Here is a 17,133-nt window from a genome sequence, read left to right as displayed (position 1 = left end):
GTCACAAAGTGTCAGAAACAACTGAACAAAAAATTCAATTGGAGGTTTGTGAAAATAAAGATTTTTCTCATCCAAGTTCATGAATACTCCTAACATCCACTATAGACTTTTTTTTGGTGAGGAGAAGAGTTAATCTATGGGTATCTAGGTTAAGAATTTCCTTCTTTAGGAAATATTACCACCAAGAGTGAAGACAGTGTAGCTTAAAGAGATTAAGTGGTTTGTCTGAATTTTAATAGTAAGTCAGGAACAGGAAGAAAAGGAGTAATGACACAAACTGAAATAATAAGATCATTAAAACTAGTGCTCCTGATCTAAAATATAAATACCCTATTGTTTCTCTTCTTTATGCCTTTGCTTATACTATTTTCTGTCTTCTCTACAATCCCCCTTCATCGTCCACTACCTGTTGAATTCTCAGCCTCCTCAAAAGCTAATTTCTATGCCATTTTCTCTGGGAAACCATCCCTGATTCTCCCACCTGGTTGTTAATACATCTCCCCACTCAGATTCACATAGTACCTTTTATACAGATTTTGTGGGGCCTGGATTTTTTTTTTTTCATTTATATGGGAGGACTTCTAGTGTGGTACCTTCCTCCATTAATGCAGATTACAAATTCACCTGTAACCTATAGACATAGAGAATTTCCTGGCATATTAAGAGGTTAAATGCCTTGCCCTCATAGTCAGATAGCAAGTATTATTAGAGGCAAGAGTTAAACCCAGTCCTCTTGCCTACTCTTCCTCCTACCACTCCATCTTTTCCTGACTCTTTTTTGAACTAGGGTAGTAACTATATCTCACCTTCCAGAGGTTCATCACAATACTCTACTCAGAACACTTAGGAAATGTTGAACTATATTGATTTTGAGGAGGCTTACTCATCCAGTAGAAGTAAAAACACATGACTTTGTAGCAGAGCACAAATCCTTATCAGATATGCAAAACTCAGGCTGCCCTATTGTTCCTGGTTTGGCAAAACATCCAGGTCTAACTCGGGATCTCCTGATATTCTTCTTCTGATGGTGTCAGACATTTTTATTGCTTGTGTGGGTTTGTTTGTTCAATGGGTTGCCAGAAGCTTGCATATCCTTCCTGTGTTGATCATCCCACCAGTCCTTTGTTTCTTCCTTAAGGGATGAAGACCTGTTATATACAACTCAGATTTCACATACTACTCCATTTGGCATGAGAAATTTTGAACGGTAAAAGCAATTCTTGTTGCATATTTTTCATTCAGTCTTCTGTGGTCAAGAAAGTATGACAAAATGTTTTTATTCTTTTGTCTCCTTAAATTTTTAGCAATATCTTTTATTTTTATATCTCCTTAATTTCTAAATCAGTCCCTCTCCCTAACTAATGGCACATGCCTTATAAAAATTTGTTTTTATTATTACATATTTTTTCAACTAATAAGCACGTATTTCCTCCCTTCCAGAGATGGGGGAATGAGGAGCTCTTCTTTAACAAAGATATTAGGGTGGGAGGTGGGGTTTCAGTTAGTAAACACATGCTTTTTTCCTCTCCTCCCACTATAGAGTAGAGAATTCTTTAACAAACGTACATAGTCTAACAAAATGAATTCCTACCTTAGCCATATCCAAAAAAAAAAAAAAATGGATGTCCTATTTTGCATATTTAGGCCATCCACTTTTGGTCAGATGTTGGATAGCATTCTCTATCACTGATCCTTTAAAATCAAGGTTGTTCATTTTGCATAAATTTTTTTTCAAAGTTTGTATGGGGAGAGACTAATTCAAGAAAACTAATACATTAACTTAATTTGACAGTTTGTACAGCGTTCCACACCCATAATCCCCCACCCCCTGCAAAGGAGAAAGAGGAGCAAACTTTCTTATCTCTTTCTCAAGATTACAGGACTACAATTAGTCATAATTTTAGAGTTTGGGTATTTTACCCATTTATAGTGTTGTATTTGTTGCATATTTGTCTTACTGGGCTTCTCAGCCCTCCTCAAATCATTTCTCACAATACAATACCATGTCATGTGTCACAATTTGCTTATTCTCTCCTTAGTGATGGGCATCTACTTTATTTCCAGTTGTTTGGGGCTACAGAAAATGTTCCTGCCTCCTTATCTTTCCACCATAATGAAAGTAGCATTAATGGTTTGATACATTCTCATGGTCTTTCTCTCTCTTGGTATGAACACTAAGATACTGTCTCAGTATCACAGCGAGCATTTAGTGAGCACTTACCACGTATCAATAAATGGGAATAGTGAGAGTAAGAATCCTACCTAGTGTCTATCTTGTTAAACTTCCTGTCACTGAGTGTTTTATCATGTGGTCAGTGCAAATTTGGGAATAACAGAATGCTAGAATATTAGTCTTGGATGATATCTTAGATGCCATCTAATCCAACTCCCCCTTACTTAACATGTGAGGAAATGGAGACCCAGAAAGACTCTGATTTGCTCAGTTCATATAGCAAATTAATGGCAGAGTTAGGATTTGAACCCAGGTCTCCTGTCTTCTTAGCCAGTGTTTTGTTTTATTTTGTTTTACACTAGGAGAATGATGATGATGTGCCACCCTAAAATATGGTCTTGTGCCCATCTACCTCTGGTCAGCATGTTTTCCTATTTGTCTCAGTCTAGAGCCTATTTATTATGTACCCACTATGTGCCCAACTCTTATAGCCCCAGGCTATAAAAAAATACAACATGATCCCTGCTTTCCAGAAAGCTTCAATTCCTCCAAAACTTGATGGTGTCACCCATGTCCATACCACTAAGAGGCAGGAAGAGAATCCAAATCTTTCCATGGAGTATTTACTTCCAGGAGCCAATGCTACCACCAATAGGACAACTGTAAGTAGGGTTATTGCTGTCATAAAGGATCATTCATGTTGTTGGCTGTTTCATCTCTGGACTAGCATTTCCAGGGGTATAGATGGCACCAGCATCCTCTCTGTTCTCAGGTTTCAGATGGAAAGTTGGGGAGACAAGTAAATATCTTTTATATCATGGTGACCTGTCTGGCTAACAGTTTAATCGTATCTAGACCGCTTTATCCATAGCTCTCCATTATTCTTCTCTTCTTTGGTCAGTTCATTTGCAGGCTGAAGGCTGCCAGGTATCTAATGAGAAGTGTTTTGGCACGCAGTCTTGATCAGGAAGATTTTCTTGGCAGCCATAGAATGAAAGTACTGTGAGAAGCTGCTAGGTAAATCGTGCTGTCTCTGCCAGGGAATTTTAGCCCTCCTGTTCTAGGGGAATTGAAAAATTATTATAAGGCCAGGCTGTCAGCATGATGGCTCATTTATTTGATCATCCTGAGGGTATGTGAACAGCCTACATACCAGGGACTTTAATGAACCCCTTATTTCTCCTGGGTCTGTCAGAGTCATTTGCTGCATCTCTTCCCTCCCTCCCTCCTAGCCTCCTTCTACTCATAAGCAAGACACAGCAAGAAGAAATTTCTGGTTCCGTTTGTCCACGTTTCACAGCAGAAGAGTTATACACAGCCCTGCACATATAGAACATGCCAGTAGCTTCATTCACATAGAGTCACAGTGAAAGCAAGCAACATCTAGCCTGCAGTGGCCATCATTTGATTCCATCTTTCAGGATTTGCACCCTATTTACATACACACACACACACACACACACACACACACACACACACACAATTTTATGTTTATTTTCATTCTTCTACTTGTGAACCTTCTTTGAGGGAATAGGAAGAAGCTATGAACTATCAAAAGGGAACCTCAAAAAATCCTTGGCACATATTTTGCCCAAATTTTCTTCATTAACTCTCTACACACACAGTAAAAAACAATTAGAAAATGAATCACCTTTAGTTCAAATAGATAATAATAAACTTTCATCTCTCAGTTTCTGTTCTTAAATGAATATTCTCTAAAAGATTTACCTCATAATTACTAGCTAAAATCCTAAGTGACATTTAAAATTGATTTGGACATTGTATAAGTTTTTAAAGATGCTGTTACTGTCATCATGCACCTCATTTTTCTAGTTAATCCTGAAATTCTACAGCTAGAGTGCTTAACCTTTTTTGTACCATGGATCATTTGGTAGTCTGGTCAAGCATATGTACATTTACAAAAATATAAATTGCCCAGATTAACAGAAGGGGGGTGGGACTCGACCCTGTCTTGGAAGAAGATATTTAATAAGCTACAAACTTTAAGGAGGAGGGAGAAAAACAAAATCAGATGTATTTACAAATGTGCTACCAAAAATTTAAAGACTAATTAATTCTAATACTATGTAAACTGTTTGAAAAAAGTATGTAAAGAAAGAGTTCTACCAAATTTCTTCAGTAACAAAAATCTGGTTTTGCTACCTCAATCAAAGAGAGCAAAAATAGATAAACTATAGGCTAATTTCCACAGTGAATATCAAAGCAAAACTTTTAAATAAAATGTTAACAAGGAGATTACAGTGATATATCATAAAGATCATACACTTTGACCAGGTTAGATTTATACCAGGAATGCAGGACTGGTTCAATTTTAGGAAAACTATAAGGATAATTGAGTATATCCATAATAAAAACCAAAAAATGATTATAGCAAAAGATGCAGAAAAAGTTTTTGCCAAAATACAAAACCCATTCCTATTTAAAAAACATTAGAAAACATAGGAATAAATGAAGTTTTTCTTAAAATGTTAAGTAGTTCTACCAAAAACCCAGAGCAAACATTATCTGTATTGGAGATAAACTAAAAGTCTTTCCAGTTAGATCAGCATTTAAACAAGGTTGTCCATTATCATTATTATTACTCAATATCTTACAAGCAATGTTAGCTAGTAAATTAGTAGGCCAGTAAGACAAGAAAAATAAATTGAAGGAATAAGAATAGACAACAAGGAAATAAAACTATCCCTTATTGCAGGTGATTTGATGGTATACTCAAAGAATCCTAGAAAATCAACTGAAAAACACTTAACAACAGTAGTAAAGTTGCAGGATATAAAATAAGCGTATGCAAGTATCCAGCATTTCTATATATTACTGATAAAACCCAATAGAAAGAGATAGAGAAATTCCATTTAAAACAATTGCAGATGGTATAAAAAACTTAGGAGTCTACTTGCTAAGACACACACAGCAATTATGTGATTACAATTATAAAGAACAAATAAAGAAAAATTTAAACAATTGGAGAAATATTAATTGATTATGGGTAGGACAAGCTAAACAATAAAAATACTCACTAAATTAATTTACTTATTCAATGCCATACCAATTAAAACTACCAAAGAATTATTTTATATAGCTAGAAAATATTACAAAATTCATCTGAAGGAACAAAAGATTAAGTATATCAATGGAATCAAAAAAGGGGGGAGGGTTAAAAAAAAAAGGTAAAGGAAGGTGGCCTAATAGTACCAGAACTCAAACTACACTACAAAGTGATAATCATCAAAAACAATCTGGTACCAGACAAGAAATAGAGGAGCTGATAAATGAGATAGCTTAGGTATATTATGTAAAGAAGTAAATGATCATAGTAACCTATTATTTGATAAACCCAAAGATCCAAGCTATTGGATCAAGAATTCACTATTTGACAAAAACCACTGGGAAAACTGGAAAGTATTCTGGCAGAAAATAGGTATGGAATAACATCTCACACTGTATATCAAGATAAAGTCAAAATGAGTATAGGACTTAGACATAAGGATAATATCATAAGCAAATTAGGTTAACATGGGGGGAAATCACCTATCAGATATATGGATAAGGGAAAATCTTATGACCAATGAGATGGTCCACATCATGGAAGGTAAAATGGATAATCTTAATACATTAAATTTTAAAAGGTTTTACACAAATGAAAACAATGTAGCCAAAATTAGAAGGAAAGCAGGAAACTGATAGCAAAATTTTTGCAGCAAATTTCTCTGATAAAGATAGCATTTCTAAAAATATATAGGAAACTGGGCTAAATTTATAAAAGTCAGAGCCATTCTCTAATTGGTCAAAAGATACAAATAGACATTTTCCAGAAGAAGAAATTAAGCTAACTATAGCATGAAAAAAAATGCCCTAAATCACTAGTAGAAAAATTCAAATTAAAATAATTCCAAGATATTACCCCATATTCATTAGATTGGCTAACATGACAGAAAAGGAAAATGACAAATGCTCAAGAGGTTGTATGAAAATAGATATAAAAATTGCACTGTTGGTGAAAGTATAAATCAATCCAGTGATTCTAAAAAACAAAAGACTATAGAACTATACTTATTCTTTGACCCAGCAATACTGCTTTTAGGTCCGTATTCCAGAGAGATCAAAGAAAGTGAAAAAGGATCTATATATACAAAAATATTTATAGCAGCTCATTTTGTGGTGGCGAAGAATTGGAAATTGAGGGGAGACCTATTAATTGGGAAATAACTAAGGTTGTGGTATATGATTATAATAGAATACTACTATACTCAGTAAGAAATGATGAAGGGTATGGTTTCAGAAAAACTGGGAAGGTTTATTTGAATCATTGAAATATGAAGTGAGTAGAACTAGGAGAACATTGTACGCAGTAACAACAATATTGTCATGATAATTAAAACTGTGAAAGACTTAGCTACTCTGATCAATACCATGAACAAAAATTCCAAAGGACTCCTGAGGGAAAATGCTATCCACCACCAGAGAGAGAACCGATGGACTCTGAGTACAGATTGAAGCATGTTCTTTCCTTTTCTTGTTTTTATTTTCTGTGATGTGAAAATGTTTTGCATGACTTCATATATATGATAGGTGTGTTTTCTTACTTTTGGAAGGGGTAGAGAAAGGGAGAGAATTTGGAACTGAAAATAAAAATAAAAACAAATGAAATTATAATATAGAAGTAGGCCTTAGAATCATGAGCAACATCAGATGAGATAAACCTTTCCACCTCATTGGGCATAAAGTTGTACTTATGGGTCATTTTAGTTTGGGAAATGCCTGAATGAACAAAGGTTTAGTATTCTGATCGACTTTGGTACAGATTCCTAACAACATACAGATCATTTTTCAGAATTATGCTGGTTTCCCTAAGATTTAATTTAAAATAAGGTTCCCATTTTCACCACTGAGTAATCATCCTATGAATCTTCCTTAGAAATTCAGGTGTTGTAAGTCCCAAAATTAATGATATTAAAACCAAATAACCAAACAGAAAGTTAGGACAAATCTCACAACCTTATCAAGTCACTTGTCCTAAATAACAGTGTGATCTTCATCATATACAGGTAGAGAATTAACTTTGAGCCCACTGGGTAAATTTCAGATTTCCCTATCAAAGTTTGCTTAGCTGCCTTATAGAAAGGTTTCTCGAGATAGAGTCAGAGTCCTGGCTTCAAATTCTGACCCTATCACCTACCTTTATATACCTTTAGACAAGTTTTTTAACCCCTCTGACCTAAGTTTCCCTATTTGTAAACTACAGGAATTGGACTAGAGGACCTCTAATGGTCCTGCCAACTTTTAAATCTATGATTATCTGAACTATCCTTTCTTTGATCCATTTTAAACAATACATTGGTTTTCAAAATTAAGCCTGGTAGACAGAAAAGCTACATCCCTGAATCTCTGCACAAACCCTTAAATGTCTAAATACTTCTTGTGTAATGAAATTGACTCTAACGTTGCTCTGTAGGGCCTTAAGGGGCAAATAGATCTGTTAAGTCTCCCTATAAAGAAATCCATGCGCAGCTTACCACTTCTGTTAAGATGACATTAAGGTTAATGCTCTAAATGATGAAAACCAAATCTGAGACCCATGCTTAAGCCTCTGGTATTTCAATGACTTTTCACCATTTTTGACACTACCAGTTTGGCTTTGAATTTCAAGCCTGACCCAGACAGTAAAACCACAAATTGAACTGAACTGGTTTTGTTTCACAACTAAGTTCATGATTGTTTTCTCCCTAAAATTCCCCTTTCTTCACGAATGTCAGCTTCTCTCACATTTGACCTATAAACAGACTCCTTTAATTTTAACTATATCTTACAATCCTGTAAGAGGGCAGCCGATTGGTCTTTTGTGTCTTTCTCAATAAGATTTGTTGCCCTTCATTTTCTTCAAGGACGATAAAACTAGATTAGTCCCTTTTCTCTATGTTAAACAAAACCCAGAACAAAAATGTCTTGCATAAGCCCTTAATGAAATTGTATTTTGGCATAACACTATGACAAGTTCATCTCAGGAAAGTGATATCTATTCAATTCCTTTTTTTTATACAATTCTAATTTTAAGAAAGCTAAATGGTGGCCAAGCTTAATTGGGAAATGCTGTTCAGAATAACCAAGAAAAATGTTCAAAGACAGCCAATTTGATGGTTGGTTTGATTTACCTATTTTTGTTTGTTATTGTTATGAGATGGTTGAATAAAGTAGGAGAAGAGGGGAAATATTTGGAAAAGACTGTGAATGAAAGCCTAATCTACAACTTTTTATTATTAATAATTTTATTTTTATAATTTTATTCTTAAAGGGAATTCCTGCTGCCAGGTGATTTTGTGAGCAGAAATCTATAGGCAGCACATGATGTTAGTTATTGTACCTTAGCTAACCAGAAATAAAGGAATGGACTGAAACTCTTAGCAAGAGATGACAGCTTGTGCCATTATATGTGATTTGTCCATGTATTGATATATTCTGAAAGTAGGACAGTTATAACTTCTACAACTTCTTCCATAAGTTACCTGGAAAATCAAACTTAATTGAACTACAGGCATGTACTTCTAGTGAAGGAAAAAATAGCATCATGGATAGAGGGCCAGCCTTAGAATCAAAAACACCAGAGTTCAAGTCTTGCCTCTGACACAATAGCTGCATAACCATGGGCAAGTCACTTAGCCTCTCTTGTCTCAGACAGAAACTATCTATGCCATTAAATTACAGATATTTTATCTGCTTATTCTATTATTTGCATCAATCGAGGGAAAGTAGGTGGCTCCGAAAAGATAGAGTGTTGAATCTGGAGTCAAAAAGACTCATCTTCTGAGTTTAAATCTGGCCTCAGACAACTGTTAGTTCTTTGACCCTGGGCAAATCACTTTACCCTTGTTGCCCAAACTAATAAAGTATCTTTGCCAAGAAAACCCCAAACGGGGTCACGAAGAGTTGGACACAATTTAAAAATGACCAAACAATAAACAACAAATTGTTTGGGCTAGAGGGAGGAGTCACTAGACTTGGAATATCCTACAATGATAGAATCAAAGTAGCATAGATTTAGAAGGGACCTAACAAGGTTATCTTTTCTACCTCCCTTCTTTTATTGACAAGAAAACTGAGGTGGTGAATTAACTCTCTGGATTCTCTGACTCAAGATCTATGTTTTCTCATGACACCATTCCAGACTGGTGATAGTACCTGCTGTCATCAAAAAATATTTCTTTTTCCATAAAGTTCTTGAGAACCATGATTTAACAACCTTTAACAATTAAAGACCTTCAACAACTACCATCCTGTGACATAAGCAAGAATTTCCTAATAATAACTGGATACCATAGCTTTTTCAAAATACATTGACCACAAGAAAAAATGAATCCAAAGGTATAAATCACCTAATATCCTCAGTTGTTTCCATGAAAGTATGATAATAGCTAGCATTTAAGAGTATTTGAAGGTCTGCAAAGCACTTTACATATGATATTTCATTTGATCCTCACACCAACCCTATGAGGTGTCATTTTATGTTTGAGAAAAACAAAGCTGTAAGATATTATGTGACTTGCCCAGAGTCATGCATGAGGCAGGATTTAAACTCAGAGCTTCCTAAATCCAAGTGTAATACTCTATTTACTGTGCTACCTAGCTACCTATGATATAGTTCATTTCATTATAACATAATATAATAAAATGTAACATAACGTAACATAACATAACATAACATAACATAACATAACATAACATAACATAACATAACATAACACAGGTATTCCCAAAGTGGGCACCACCGCCCCCTGGTGGGTGCTGCAGCGATCCAGGCAGGCGGTGATGGCCACAGGTGCATTTGGCAGCAGTGAATAACTGTAAGGGGGTGGTGATAGTATGTGACAGGGAGCGCTAAGTAATATTTTTTCTGGAAAGGGGCCGGTAGGGCAAAAAAGTTTGGGAACCAATAAATAACATAATATGATATAATATAATATGATATAATATGATATGATATAATATAATATAATATGATATGATATAATGTAATGTAATATAATATAACATAACATAACATAACATAACATAATATAATATAATAATGTAACATCAGACTATTCGAATGGGGCAATTAGTTCCACACAGAAGTAAGCTCATTAATGGGTGGTCAGTCAAACAACTTTGCAACAAATTTTTATCACTTTCCCGGGGTGTTGGGTATGATACAGAATGTACAATACTCATTGTAAATAGCCTCCCCACATTCATTCTTTTCCAAGATAGTCTTCTCCTTTTTTACTTTTCTTCTGTTACCAGAATCATTGGTAAATAGCCCTAGTATTTGTGACTTTAAATAACAAGCAAAAGACTTCAAGCCTAGTTCTAATAGATGGCTCTCAGAATATTTCGGAAAACACAAAACAAATACAAATACTGAAACTTCTCTGTCTTGCACTACAGGTACCTCAAACCTCAGTTACATGGTAAGAACAATGTACTGATCAAGCAACTGGAACCATTCCTTTCTGTACTTCCATATATGGACGCTTCAATCTATGCTTAGAATGCATTTCAAAAGTTGCAGCTATTATTAATGCCTGGTGTTTAATGAGCTAATGAACTATAAGCCCTTAACCTTTCATATACTTTATTTGGTATTTCATGACCTAAGACTGCCCTGCATGAACTTGTACTTTTCATTGTTTGGTACTTATTAAGGTTAGTGGCTTCCAAATTACATGTTGCTGTAGGAGACTAAGTAGCAACAAAGCCAAGGTTTTTATTTAAATATTTTCTGGTCAAGTTCAGGAATCATGGGGTATTTTTTTTAATTTACTTTTGGACTCTTGTTTTCACTGTGTCCATTACTGGTTGTGTGGCTAGTGATTTTGTATAGCCAATCAAATTAGTATTTCATTTCTCTCTGGGTTTAAGCCATGCAGAGGGAAAGTGATCCCACTGAGAGTTACCTTCTCTTGAATTTTTGTCCTACAGATTCTGTTGTTTGGCCTTCATTTTTTTTAAGAGAACCAATGACATCATTGTGTGATGTCTTGACTTGTTTGTGAATTGGGCTTAAGTGAGGCAGAGTTCCACAATTGTCAGCCATGCTCTGTCTTCCTGAGTCATTGAAGTTCAGTGGCACAGCAAAAGCCAGGACAGCTGATGCTGGCCCAGGATGCAGTAGATGACGTTGGCATCTTCATATCTGACCAAACTCTTAAGGGCTCCACAATGTGTGCCTCAGCCACCATCGTGGCCATTGGACCTAATTGTTCTCATCTACTCATTCCATCAGGGGAAGTCTTCACATGCTAGGGTTAGGCATGCCTCTAACTCACTGAAGGGCATTTGGTCCATCAGTTACCTTCAGTCTGGTTTAGCCCTTCTGCTAAGATAGTTTTATTGGGGTGTGTCCAACTTCTTGGAGCCAGAGGCAAAAGCTGGTGCCAGGTGGGCACCAAAGTTGGATAAGCAGTCCTGAGAAGGACTTGGCAAGTCCTCACACCAAAGGGGCCAATCCTAAGAACCACCCCATTCAGCTTGTACTAAAAGTCCTACATTTCATGGGATATGTAATATTTTCATGGGGCAACTTGGCAATATGATTTTCTACATTACAGATACTAATTGACTTCTCAGGATAGATTTCTTAAAAGATGTGACTTTTTTTAAATGAATCTTTATTTTGAAATGGAGGTTGGTTTCATTGGCAGTCTAAAAAGAGAACAACAACTAGCTGGAGGAGTTTGTGTGGTGTTCTTGTAGAAAGTGGAGTATGGACTATTATGGTCATGGTATCCATTCATATTTATGATTCTTTGAAACATTATGCTTTTTCAGGTCTTTATTTGTAGTCAGAATTTGAGACTTCCCTTCATTACTTCATTAAATTCTATGCCCAATATGACCTAAAACCAACATTTTTTGTCAATATCTTTGAAGGTTCTGAGGTAGCATCCTTGTCCAGTCGCTTCCAACATGTTTGACTTTTGATGACCCTTTTTGGGGTTTTCTTGGCAAAGATACTAGAATTATTCACCATTTCCTTTACCTTCTCATCTGACAGATAAGGAAACAAAGGCAAACAGAGTGGCTTACCCAAGGTCATACAGCTAATAAGCATAGGAAGCTAGATTTGAGCTCCAGAAGAGGTCTTCCTGACTCTAGGTCTGGCACTCTATCCACTGCAGCACCTTAGGTACTGTGGCATCCTTAGGCCACAAATGTGGCATCCTTACTATAAAACCTCAGATAAATTCCTTAATCTCTGTTTGTCTCATTTTCTATGCCTATAAAATGAGGCCTTATTTCAAATCTTCATGAAGAGGAGAATAGGATCACAAAAAAGTCTGCAAAGGACTTTTCTTTCCTGAAATAATTCATACAAATAATGACAATATCTGAGTAGTGAAATATAAAATATGGTTCTCTCTTTTACCTGACACAAATCTCATGTTTGATTATCTAACTTTGGGTCCACCTCCTAGATAGTTTGGGGATTTTAGGTGCCGGTGACCTATGGCTTTAGGATTAGGAATATATGGAAGAGATTTTGTGCCATTCAGAATATCAGTGGCTGGTGGAGGCCCCGGAGCCCTGCCTGAGAAGAAGGGTTCCCAGCCACGGCCCCTTCCCTCCGACCCCAGATCGAAGTTGCTAGCGCTGGTGCTCGCCCGTGTCTGAGGAGAGGGACCTAATAGATCCCCACTCACAGCCAAGATGCCCAAGAGGAAGGTCAACTCTGCAGAAGGGGAAGTAAGGGAGGAGCACAAGAGGAGGTCAGCAAGATTGTCAGCTAAACCAGTCCTTGCAAAGGCTGAACCTAAGCCCCAAAAGACAACAGGAAAGGATAAATCTGAGGACAAAAAAGTTCACACAAAAGAAAAAAAAAGGAGCAAACGGAAAACAAGCAGAAGTGACTAACCAAGAAGAGAATAAAGATGACTTACCTGCAGAAAATGGAGAAACAAAAAATGAAGAGGTCCCAGTCTTTGATTCAGCAGGAGAGAAAGAAACCAAATCTGAATAACATCTTATACCAAGTCTTTTGACAGTTGTCCCTTTTACCTCCCTTCTTGTACAATTCAGAGGAATATTTTTATCAACTATTTTGTAAATGCCAGTTTTTTAGTAGCTCTAGAAACACATTTTTAAGGAGGCAATCCTACCTCATCACATTAATTTTTTAAAACATTTAGATAAATGTAAGCCAATCTAAAGTGACTTTATTTAGAATCCTATTTAAAGAGGTGAAATCACGTACTGGTTGTTGGTTTGACATTTTGTTTTGTTTTAATATGGCCAGAAATTAATAGGATGTTGATTAGGAAGGTGTTCACTGTCTTGTGCATAGGTTTAACATTCCATAAGCAGTTTTTACATCATTAAATGAAGCATAGGTGGCTGTTTGGAATTTTGACCATGAATTTTAAAGATCTTATTTGAAGTCATCTGTTTTCCATCTTATCTTTCGGTACAATTTTTTCCTAAATAAAACTGCACCCTGGTGTTGGATCTTCCTTTGAAAATTGTGTGCTATCTGTGACATTGTCATTTTTTGGTAGTGGTGGTACAATTTTTTTCCAGTAACTTGGTTTATGTACTGTAAAAGATTGGAAAATGTGTATAATGAGTGTCGTTTTTATCAAATACAGAATTAGTGGAATTTTGCTTTGTAAAAGATGTAATTCCCTATCCATATTTAGGATATTGGTATTTGATAACCTCTTTGGGGAGAGTTGCCTTCAAACTTAAAGTAAGAAAGTCACTGGAAAAACAGTTTAGAAAAGAATTACAACTACATAATTTTTAGATTTTTTTTCTAGCATATTTTTAAATGTACAAATTAGTTATAGTGTATATGTACTGATGACCAAACAAGAACTAATAAAATCTTGATTATAAAAGAATTTTGGTTTTGTAACCCATGTATTAAATTTTAACACAAGAAAAAAAAAAAGAATATCAGTGGCCATGAGAACAGAATGAGTTCCAAATATTTTTTTATACCTTTTACAATTCATATATGTCCAGTTAGCTTGGGTTGAGCATAATTGTTTTTTTTAAACCCTTATCTTCCATCTTGGAGTCAATACGGTGTATTGGCTCCTAGGTAGAAGAGTGGTAAGAAGAGTGGTAAGGGTAGGCAATGGGGGTCAAGTGACTTGCCCAGGGTCACACAGCTGGGAAGTATCTGAGACCAGATTTGAACTTAGGACCTCCCGTCTCTAGACTGGCTCTCAATCCACTGAGCTACCCAGCTGCCCCTAGTTGAGCATAATTCTAATAGAACTGATCTTGCAGTTCTCATCCCCCATAGTTAGTTTTGCTTTTTCTCATGGTCCTAACTTTAAACACTATTTTCACATTTGTGAGAACCTGTGCCATTTATCCTGAAGAAGAACAAGAAGGAAAATGTGGGTAGATGAGATTAAGTCTTAACACTCCTGCTTTAAATTGAAAAAGGATACACATCTCAAACAGTAGCATCATCCTTTTGTCAAATGACAGTGTACTCTTGTCTGTGCACCAGGGGTGTGTTGGTAAATATTTAACAACTGGGAAAAGAGAGAGGGAGAGATGAAGAAAGATGCATGGCATACTTTAAAGTTTAATTTTCATTATTAATATTTTCTCCATCATTTTCTTAAGTCTAGGTGATAAATAAATCATTAGATGAAGCTTGTATTTGTAGAATTAGCCAATATCTCAGGCATAAATGCTTACACTGAAAATTTAACAACCAGCTCTTGAACTTCTAAATTGACTCTAGCAACCCTTCTGCCTCTGCCACCACCATCTTCTCTCCTGTATGGCTATTTATAATAATTTGTATATGATTAAGCATTTCATTCATGGATTAGTGAAAAATGAAGAATAGGAAATTTGTATATCTTCAAATAGTGTGGGAAAGCAAAAAGATCTAGAGACTGCTGGAAATCTGAGGATAGATTCCTGAAGCCAAACCTCCCAACCTTTAGAGGAAAAGTGAGCAGAGAAGTGGTTTTGATTTAAAGGAAATACAGAAATGAATTGCTTAGTCAAGCATGCAGGCATTTACCTCACTGTGAGGTTACCCACAGATACTTGCTTTCCAAAGCTCAGATCTCATCCCTGCAATATGAGATGGAAGAAAAAGATTTTACTTTTATTCCCCTTGAGATGTGCCAAGAATAAGCTGATGCTCAAACTGTGGTAACTTGTCTTCTTACCTGAATTCATTGCCCAAGATGCCAAGAACCACAAACCATACTACCTCTAGCTCTGACAATAGACTATTTACTAAATCTCTATTGATGTTAATATGGCCTCATCTTAATACACTTTTTTCAGTCCATGCAACTTTATTGAGTCCAACAAGAACCATTTTTTTTCTTTTGAAAAAAGATAAATAAAAAATCTTTATTTTTTTTTTTTGAGCAGTAGCAAGTTTATTGGGTGACAGCAGAGAGCAAAAAATCAGAGGAGACACGTGGCAGGGCTTGGGAGTAGGGATTTTGGTGGCCTCCAAAATATACTCAGTCACATCAGGAGCCAGAGGATGATTTTCACACTGAGAAAGTTAGGGGGTGCAAGGCGGAAAAGGGGCACCATTCTCAGCCATTCAACACCATCCGCACTAGCTCCGCCCCACGGGGCCCTTCACCCCGACAGGATATGCCTCAGAAATGCTTCGTAGTTGATACAACCTTTGCTGTCCTCATGGCCCGCCACCAACACCTCCACTTCTTCCTCCATCATCTTCTTACCCAGGGTGATGAGGACATGGCGGATCTCCGCCCCCATGACGGTGCCGTTCCCTTCCTTATCGAATACCTGATGCCCCTCTACGTAGCCCTCGTATGTGCCCTGGTCCTTGTTCTTCGCCACCGTCTGCAGCATTGGCAGAAAGTGCTCGAAGTCCAGCACCTTCACATTCATCTCGTCACTCTTGGGATTCCCCAGGACCTTGAGCACCTCAGCATTGGTAGGGTTCTGGCCCAGGGCCCGAATCACATCCGGCACTGGCTGTACAAGATCTTCCCGTCCCCGGTTTGGTAAAAGAGCTGGAAGGCCTCCTTAAACTCTGCCGTCTGGTCTTCCGTGAAGTCACACATTTTGGTCTTGTAGCGCAGGGATACTGATGATACTGATGCTGCTGCTGCTGCTGCTGCTGCTGCTTTTGCTGTAATCAAATTCTTTATTCTTTTATTTTTTAAGCTCTTACCTTTTTTCTTAGAATGGGTACTAAGTATCCATTCCTAGACAGAAGAGATCTAAGGGCTAGGCAATTGGGATTATGTGACTTGCCTAGGGTCACACAGCTAAAAAGTATCTGAAGTTCCATCTCTCTATCCACTGAGCCACCAATCTGCCCCTACATCCTTTATTTTTAAAGCCAGGGCCAGCCCTAGGCAAATTATGATCTCTTTGAAGTTTGATGTTCTCTGTCTCCCATTTCTGTACTCTTTTCTTTCAGCCTTTCACCTCTCTTCCTTAAGTCTGTAGCCATTTCCCCCAATAAAAACAAAAATTTCAGGAAAAGGAAGGAGATATTAATCTTTTAGATATATGTCACTTCTTTGAGTTACCTATGCTTTAAGTCACGTTCCTCCCATCTTTGCAAATATAGGAAAGACTATGGGTATGGAATATTGAAGATACTATCATACTCCATTGATGTGTCAATTGGAGCTGCTGAATTGCTATTTTTTTCTCTACTTAAATTTTTTTGTTAGTTTTACAATAGATATCTTGCTGGGTAGCAGAGGAAAAAGGGATATATTTGAAAATTAAAATAATATTAAAGTGAAAAGCAATTCCCCAAAAAATGTTTGAAGAAAGTAAAGTTAAAGAGTAACAGGTTGTCTTTGTCAGATAAGATGCTGAGTAGGGTTTGCTGATAAAGGTATTAAATGAGTTAGTTGCTATTTTTATTTCCATTTTAAAGATGAGGAAACTAAAGCTGTTTTTGTGACTTGTCTCCAGTCATATGTCTA

General features: G+C 36.5%; 1 protein-coding gene and 2 pseudogenes across 1 annotated transcript in view; 2 read left to right on the top strand and 1 right to left on the bottom strand.

Annotated features, from left to right (window-relative positions):
- The window catches only part of PRKCH (protein kinase C eta), a 308,783-nt gene that overhangs the window by 234,686 nt on the left and 56,964 nt on the right, over positions 1 to 17,133 (top strand). The window lies entirely within an intron of this gene.
- On the top strand, positions 12,575 to 13,317 carry LOC123237754 (annotated as a pseudogene).
- On the bottom strand, positions 15,606 to 16,276 carry LOC123237753 (annotated as a pseudogene).

This window comes from Gracilinanus agilis, chromosome 2 (assembly GCF_016433145.1).
Source record: "Gracilinanus agilis isolate LMUSP501 chromosome 2, AgileGrace, whole genome shotgun sequence".
Classification (NCBI taxonomy): Eukaryota; Metazoa; Chordata; class Mammalia; order Didelphimorphia; family Didelphidae; genus Gracilinanus; species Gracilinanus agilis.
Note: the sequence above shows the minus strand (reverse complement) of the source record. Positions and strands in the feature narration are given on the sequence as shown.